The sequence below is a fragment of the Oryctolagus cuniculus genome, chromosome 18, assembly GCF_964237555.1.
Source record: "Oryctolagus cuniculus chromosome 18, mOryCun1.1, whole genome shotgun sequence".
Classification (NCBI taxonomy): domain Eukaryota; kingdom Metazoa; phylum Chordata; class Mammalia; order Lagomorpha; family Leporidae; genus Oryctolagus; species Oryctolagus cuniculus.
In genome coordinates, this window is record NC_091449.1 from 304,806 (window position 1) to 314,020 (window position 9,215).

Sequence of the window (9,215 nt, forward strand, 5' to 3'; positions counted from 1 at the left end):
GGACTAAAGCATTCCCTTCAACTCCAGGGGTTCCAAGAAGCCAAGAAGGGCAGGCATTTGGCACAGTGGTTAAAACACTGCTTGAGACATCTGCATCCCGTATTGGAGTGTCTGGGTTTGAGTACCAGCCTGTTCCTAAGTCCAGCTTCTTGCTAATGTGCACTGAGAGAGGCAGCAGGTGATGGTTCAAGTTCTTGGGTCCCTGCCACCCAGTGAGGGAGATCCGGATTGAGTTCCTGGCTCTTAATCTCAACCTGGCCCAGCTCTAGCTGTTGCAGTCATTTGAGGAGTGAACCAGTAGATGGGAGATAGCTGGCTCTTTCTGTCTTTAAAGTAAATGAAAAAAATTTTAAAAAGCCAGTGAGCATCCCTCCTTGCTACAATCAACTCCTAGCAGAAGGTGTGACATATTTTCTTTTTGCTTTTGATTTGTCAAATTTGTATTACAGTAACAATGAATGAAATGGAAAGAAAAATCATATAAAAATTCATAGGTAAATTGGTGATATACTATTGGTTCTTACCAGTAGGTACAAATTCAAAATAATTTGTTAGATTTGCCTAAGCAAGAAGTATGCTACCAGGGAATTAAATGTCATAGGAGATTTGTTTACCCTGAAGTCTCAGACCAACTTTTTTCAAAATTTGGGAGGAAAAACAACATTCTTTTTTCTTAAAGTCATATTCTTTTATGGTTTCAACATTATTTTCTCTCCAAAAGCTTCTGCCATCTCCTTTTAACCGTGATGTTCTCAATTTTCATGTCACGTAGATCTTACTAATCTTGGACAGTATTTGGCATGATCTGGAGATTTCCTTTCCGCCACAGGGGAATTTCCCTTTTTTGTTTTCTTGCTTATTGGTCCAACAGTCTTTTAATTTCAGAGTCTGTTCTTGTTCTCATGGTTTCTTTGTTCAGAGCTTCTGTGTCTTAGTTTTCGTTTGCAGCCCTTTCTTGGCTCACTTGCAGGATAATACACATTTTAAACGTCTGGTTTTCTTTGGGGTTGTTCTTTCGTGTTGAGGCCTGCTTTCACTCCGTTCCTTCCGTGCATTTTGAAGCCTCTCACAAAGCAAACGGGGAGTTCTGCTGCAGCAGCATGTTCTGCTTTGGGGCGAAAAGTGCAGCAGTCAGCTATTGGGCTGAAAGTGCTTGAAATGCAAGGGTAAGGCAGCCCTTGCTCTGGAGAAAAACATACCAGATTCCCCAGTCCTCAAAGCTGACTTTGTAAAAAGGCCCATACCCTTCCTACTTTATTTTGCTTATTTGTTGTTGCATAATGCCAGACCAAAAAACAAAAACAAAAACAAAAAAACAAACATGGTGGGAGGGAAGGGGCCTGGCGCTGTGGCATAGCAGATTAAGCTACCACCTGCTGTGTCGGGATCTCTTATGGGCTACGGTTTGAGATCTGGTTGCTCCACTTCCAATCCAGCTACTGCGAACGCACCTGGGAAAGCAGTGGAGGGTGGCCCACCTGCACCCATATGGGAGATCCAGAAGAGGCTCCTGGCTTCTGTCTGGCCCAACACTGGCCATTGTGGCCAGCTGGGGAGTGAACCAGTGGATGGAAGCCCTCTCTCCCTGTCTTTTCCTCTTTATCTCTCTCTCTGTAACTCTGCCTTTTGAAATAGATTAAATAAGTCTTTAAAAAAAAAAGAGTGTCAGAGGAGCTAGTATTGTGGCATAACAGGTTAAGACACTGCCTGTGATGCTAGCTTCCCAAATAGGCACTGGTTCACGGGGAAAAAAGGTGGAGGAAGGGGGAAGAATCTAGGTTTCCTGGACAGCTCTTTAATGAACTCTGCTTTGCCACACTGTTGGTCTCTGGCTCTGTTGGCGCATGGGGCAAACTCCACTGCTGCAGCCTTCTCCATTCTGCGTCCTTGGGTTACACTCTCTCTTCTGCTTGTGCGCAGTCATGGCCTCTCCCACTCTTCTCAGTGCTGTCGATTCACACATCTTTGAATGTATTGATGAACTAACTTCCCTTTTCTTAAAAGAAATTTATTTATTTAGAAGGCAGAGTGATAGACATAGAGATCTCTTCCACTCCCCAAATGGCTGCAATAATAGGACTGGTCCAGGCTAAATTTGGGAACCCAGAATTCCATCTGGGTCTCCCATATTGGTGTTAGGGGCCCAAGCATTTGAGCCGTTCTCTGATGCCTTCCCAGGCACTTGAACAGGGAGCTGGATTGGAAGTGGAGCAGCTGGGACTTGAACCAGTCCTCCAATATGGGATGCTGGCATTGTAGACAGCAATTTAATTCACTGCACCATAATGCTGACCCAAGTTGATTTCTTTAACCAAACATGTGCATGTTTTTATGTATTGTGATGTTTTGTATATGTGCTTGCTTTGGGCCCTATTTTCATTTCATTGGATATTTTCCACATTGCTATGAGGCCAATTCTGATTATAATCAATTTAACTGAGCAACGTAGAGTACAATCGAGCCTCTCAAATATTCAATCTACTTTAATTCCAATAATAAGATTCTGAAAGGCTTCTCAGATTCATACCTCCTTCAATTTGTGACTTTAACTGATGGTTTATGTTGAAGATGGCTGGCTTCATATTCCATCACTCAACACTCAACTTATGCGATAGTTTCTTGTTAGACTAAGTGTTCAGGAATCTGTATAAAAATATTTTACAATTCACATTGTTTCTGGAAAACCTGTTATGGGAACAATATCTGATTACATTTGAACTGTTTGCACTAAAAAGACTATCTGGGGGCCGGTGCTGTGGCTTAGCGGGTAAAGCCACCACCTGCAGTGCCAGCATCCCATATGGGCGCCGGTTTGAGTTCTGGCTGCTCCTCTTCTAATCTAGCTCTCTGCTATGGCCTGGGAAAGCAATAGAAGATGGCCCAAGGCCTTGGGTCCCTGCTCTGCATGGGAGGCCTGGAAGAAGCTCCTGGCTCCTGGCTTTGGATCAGCACAGTTCTGTCAGTTCACTCTGGGGAGTGAACCAGCAGATGGAAGATCTCTCTCTCTCTCTCTCTCTCTCTCTCTCTCTCTCCCTCTCCCTCTCCCTCTCCCTCTCCCTCTCCCTCTCCCTATCTCTCTGCCTCTTCTTTCCTCTCTGTATAACTCTGACTACCAAATAAATAAATAAATAAATAAAAGATTATCTGGAAGTAATAACTGCAGATTAATGCTAGACAAAAGAAATGGAGGAGGAGAGTTCAAGTTTCATGGACAGAGTTTTAAATAACCCTGCTTTCCTATACCATTTGTTAGTCTATGCTGAGTCTCCTAACTGCTGCTAACAGCTCTGGAAATTTTTCTTTATTTTTTTTATTTTTATTTTTTTGACAGGCAGAGTGGACAGTGAGAGAGAGAGAGACAGAGAGAAAGGTCTTCCTTTGCCGTTTGTTCACCCTCCAATGGCTGCCGCGGCCGGCGCGCTGCGGCTGGCACACCATGCTGATCTGATGGCAGGAGCCAGGTACTTATCCTGGTCTCCCATGCGGGTGCAGGGCCCAAGGACTTGGGCCATCCTCCACTGTACTCCCTGGCCACAGCAGAGAGCTGGCCTGGAAGAGGGGCAACCGGGACAGAATCTGGCGCCTCAGCCGGGACTAGAACCCGGTGTGCCGGTGCCGCAAGGCGGAGGATTAGCCTAGTGAGCCGCGGCGCTGGCCATCTCTGGAAATTTTTCATTAGTGGTCATATTCATAGCTTCTCATGGAAATGACAGACACATTTTTAGTATGTAAATGACTCAACTGTGTTTTTAAATGCAGCAGATGTTCAAACTTTCTTGCTAGAAATTCTGACGTAGTAAGCTGGGATGAATTCAGTGATATATGCACACTCCTGGCAATTCTAATAAAGATCATTAGAGCACACTCTGAAATTCACACCTGGGTTACCTGATAACTAGTAAAAAGGGTCTGCCAGAGGACTTTTCTATCTGGATTACTTACACATTTCTTGTCCACGAGTTTTCTCATGGTGAATAAGAAGGGCTACTTTATAACTGAAGGCTTTCTCACATGCATTGCATTCATGGGTTTCTCTTTGGTGTGGATTTTCTGATGCCTAGTCAGTTGACACTGCTGGCTGAAGGCCTTTTCACAGTGGTTTCATTCATGGAGTTCCTCTGTAGTGTGTGTTCTCTCATGCTTAGTACATGTTGATCGATCACAGAAGGCCTTCCCACAGTCAGTACATTCACAGTGGTTACATTCACGGAGTTCCTCTGTAGTGTGTGTTCTCCCGTGTTTAGTACATGTTGATCGATCACAGAAGGCCTTCCCACAGTCAGTACATTCACGGTGGTTACATTCACGGAGTTCCTCTGTAGTGTGTGTTCTCTCATGTTTAGTACATGTTGATCGATCACAGAAGGCCTTCCCACAGTCAGTACATTCACAGTGGTTACATTCACGGAGTTCCTCTGTAGTGTGTGTTCTCTCATGTTTAGTACATGTTGATCGATCACAGAAGGCCTTCCCACAGTCAGTACATTCACAGTGGTTACATTCATGGGGTTCCTCTGTAGTGTGTGTTCTCCCGTGTTTAGTACGAGTTGTTCAGTCACTAAAGGCCTTCCCACAGTCAGTACATTCACAGGACTTTTCTCCAGTACGTGTTCTCTGGTGTCCAATGAGGCGCAACTGCTGACGGAAGCTCTAACACATACATTACAATAATAGAGCTTCTCTACCTTATGCATCCCTGATGTACAATGAGAGGAGGCCTTGGGCTAAAAACCTTTCCCTTTTTTGTTTTAAAGATTTTATTTACTTATTTGTAAGGTAGAATTACAGACAGACAGAGGGAGAGATAGAGAAAAAAGTCTTCTATCTGCTGGTTCACTCCCCAAATAGCCACAATGGCCAGAGCTGAGCTGATCCGAAGCCAGGAGCCAGAAGCTTCTTCCAGGTCTCCCACACAGGTGCAGGGGCCCAAGCAGTTGGGCCATCTTCTACTGCTTTTCCAGGCCGTAGCAGAGAGCTCAGAAGAGGAGCAGCCAGGATTAGAACCAGCAACCACATGGGATGCTGATGTTGCAGGCATAGGCTTATGCCACAGTGCCGGCCCCTAAACACTTTTCCCTGATGCCTGCTCTCATAAGGTTTCTCTCCAGTATGTGTCCGCTGCTGCACAATGAGCTGAGATTGTTGCCAAAAGGATGTACATTTGTATGGATCCTCTCCAGAATGCTTTGTTGAGAGAGAAGGTGAGAGTTCCCAGTGAAAGCTTCCCCACAGTGACTGCATTCGAAAGGTTTCTCTCTGGTATGAGTTCTCTGGTGTTCAACAGGTGAGGGCTGCTAGTGAGGGCCTGAGTGCCCTGAGTGCATTTGTGCAGTTTCTCCATAGTACGAGTTTGCAGAGGGCCTCAAGTAACGGATTTTCCACACTGGTTATACTCATAATGCTTCTCTCCAGTGTGTCCTCTTCCGTGCAGTGAAATCAGAATTCCACTGAAGGACTTTCCACAGTGGGCGGGCACACACTCGTGATGTTTCTCTCCGGTTTGAACTCTGTGGTGCACAGTAAGGTTGGAGTTCCACCTTAAGGATTTTCCACACTCACGACACTTCAATGATTTCTCCATGGTGCGAGTTTGTTGATGTCTAGTAAGTTTGAAACCCCAGGTGAAAGATGTTCCACACTGGTTGCATTGCTAGGGCTTCTCTCTGGTATGAGTCCTCTGATGTATGACAAGGTCACAGCTCTGGCTGAAAGATTTTCCACACTAAGTACATTCATAGGGTTTTCCTCCAGCGTGTGTTCGAGCAACAGCTGGAAGATTTTCCACACTGAATACAGTTGTGAGGCTTCTTTCCAGTCTTAATGATGTTACAGACATAGAAGATGCGACCAGAGGGAAGGCATCACAATCCTCACATGGGAACAGAGCCTCTCCAGGGTCCCTTCCTGCAGAATTCTCAGAGTATGTTACCCTACGTTTGTCACACTCATACTGGCTTTCTGCAGAACGTGGCAGCTCCTGTTCATTCATTCACACACTGTGGTTAATGAGGTTTCCATGGACTTTACAGTCATTGCTCTTCTCTGTTGAAAAAGATTCTGTGATGGAAATGTCGCTCCCCCTCTTCGTGGAGGAGCGACACTGAACCCTGCCTAGGCTTCACATCCGAGTCACGGCACCATTATGTCGCTCCCCCTCTTCATGGAGGAACGACACAGGACCCTGCGCTGTTCTTTTGTCTGCTCGGCCCTCCCCGGGTTTGCTGCTGGTTCTTTCTGGGTTGGCTGCCGTCCCTCCACCTCCGTGGAGGGGCGGGCCCCCTGCCACCTTCCCCACTTCCGCAGAGGAGCGGCACACCCCGGCCGGCTCTCTTGGGGGCTGCACAGGTGTTCCTTCAGATAGATGTTCCTGGTGCATGTTGTCTCTCTCCTCCTTTATAGTCCTCTTCCACCAATCCCAACTCTGCTACCCACAGGCCGAGTACGCTGCTCTCCTCCAATCAGGAGCAGGTCCTGCTGTTTATTGGTTGAACTGGAGGCAGCTGTGTAGAAGCTGTTTCTCCCTTCTCAGCGCCATATTGTGGGAGAGCAGATGCATAGAATAAGTCTTAATTCCAGTAACTTAGTCTAGTCCGAGTTGCTCCCAGTTGCTCCCCACAGGAAAGAAGGCAGGCGCCATATTGAGAAGTCTCCATTGACAATGTACTCACAAGGCTTTTTATTTCTCATTCAGTGTTCACAAATTTACTTAAGTAAATGCTCTGATAGAAGGCTCTAGTATTTTTGATGATTTTCGGAGGGCTTTAGACCTGCTCTACTTTTCAATGAAAATCAAATTCTGTTTCAACTTTTTAACCTGTGAGTTTAGCTTACAGAAACACGTTTTTTCTAGGTAATGTGGGAGGTAGAAGGCTCAAGTTCAGATGATGTCCTCCCCGATTTCACGTTCATGATGTTCACCTTGAGCAAACGTTCTCTCTGCGGTGAGTACCGTCTCATCAGAGTTGTCTTGGCATTCTCTGAGTCTTTGCCTCTGATCCTGCATTTCTCTTAAGGGCACTGACCAAGGGTCCCTCTCCCTAACGCAGCATTTCATCCCCCTTCCCCAGCATCATTCTTTCAGAAGCCAGTTCTTTCTTTTTAAGGGTCACTCTTCCAGTGTACAAGAAATCTAACACGTTTAAATTACTGGGCAAGTACCGGAGGGGGGAAATGGGGTGAAGGAGACCACCAAGCATGGGAAATGCCTCCAGCTTATTTTCTTCCTTTTCTCTGAAAAAATTGTATTTATTTACCTTATTTATTGGAAAGGCAGAAAGACAGAGAGACAGACTGACACAGACAGATCCCACATCCGTTGTTTCACTGCGCAAATGCCCGTAACTGTTGGAGCTTGGTCAGGCCATAGGCCAAAAGCCAGGAACTCAGTACAGGGCTCCCACATGGGTGGCAGGGACCCAACTACTTGAGTCAAGATGTGCACTGGGGGAAGCTGGAATCAGGAGCAGATCTGAGACTTGAATCTAGGTGCTCTGATATCGGATGCAGGCATCCAGGTGGTGTTTTAACCACTACACCAAATGCCTGCTCCTCTGGGCTGCCTACTCCACGTCTGAGGACTGAGGCGGGGACTGTGGAGATTGCCACTGCCATTGAAGGCAGAATTTGAGTCAGAACTATGCTCAGCATCATCATTTCCTCATGGGACTTTGCAGTGCCTCACACTGCTGGGGGCATAAACAAAGACTACCTGGATGAGAACATTTCAGAACTGTATGCTCAGCCTGCTGTAGCAAGGGTGCCAGCCACCATCCCTTGGGTTGGCAGACAGGCAAGCACGGGAGTGAGAGAACCATGTAGTGACAACAAGGCCTCATTCCTCATTAGAACTTGCTGAATCAGGAAGCTGGAGGCATGCTAACTAGAAGCAGGGAAATATATTTGTTTTTCTTCTTTTGGCTCGTGAGCAGGGCAGAGACAAAGAGGTAAGTTGACCAAGTCCTGGATGTTTGGGACCTATTGCTCTAGGGGTTGTAGATCAGCATTCTATTATTATATGTGGCTGTTTGTATATTCCGTTTCACTGTGTTGTGAAGGTTGGAGTCTGAGACCCACCATCAGCTTGTTGGGTGTCCAAAGGGTCCAGGTTCTTGTCTCCCACACACAAGAGAATGGGATGAAACATAGATAAAGGTTAGTGGAGAAATAAGACATATTAACAAAGGAAAAGGCTTTGGGTTTCTTGCCATAGGAGGAGTTTTAGACCACCCTGGAGGAAGGTGGTATGACTACACTCCCTCCAGCGCTTTCTCTGATTCCTGACTGTCTCCTTACCTATTACATCTTTACACTCTCAGAAATATTTTTTTCTAAAGATTTATTTATTTGAGAGACAGAGCTACAGACAGACAGACAGACACACACACACACACACACACACACAGAGAGAGAGGTCTTCCATCTACTAGTTCATTCCCCAATGGTCGCAATGGGCAGAGCTGAGCTGATCTGAAGTCAAGAACTTTCTCTGGGTTTCCCACACAGGAGCAGGGGCCCAAGCACTTGGGCCATCCTCCACTGCTTTCTCAGGCCATTAGCAGGGAGCTGGACCAGAAGAGCAGCCAGGACTAGAACCGGCACTCAGCGCTGGCCCCCTCTCAGAATTTTGTGTTCCTTATTCTTTATATGGGAAGTCGAGGGAAGATCTGTCTTCTGTAATGTATTCATGCTGTGTCAGGAGGTCATCCATGCCTAGCCAGGGAATGAAAATCCCTTGCTAACTGGTCTAGAGGTTCCCCTGGAGGAGCTAGAGGTTTGCCACCAGTCATTGGTAATGGCTGGAATCGCTGCATGACCATCATCTTTACATAAAACGGATTCTGGAAGAGACAAATTTTATAACTATCTCCAGATGGATCAAAAAGGAGCAAGAGTAAGAATCATGTCAGGGAAAGAAGAGTACTTTTTACTGCTTTCCAGGTGGTGGAAGCCGAGGGTTTTCCCTCACCAAAATCATGGAACCACTTGGCTTGATCACAATATTTGGATATTTGCTTCCAGGAGTCCACTGTTGTTAATGCAAGTGCAGCAGGTTTTACTAGTCCCTGCACATACTTCGCCCTGTTTGGTCAGTAAGTAATATAGGGCTAGTTGACTGTCCGTGACCATTTGGCTAGGCACTTAAAAGAATTTTGTAGTCTGGGCTTGTGTTATGGTGCAATGGGTTAAGCTACCTCCTGCAACACCAGCGTCCCACA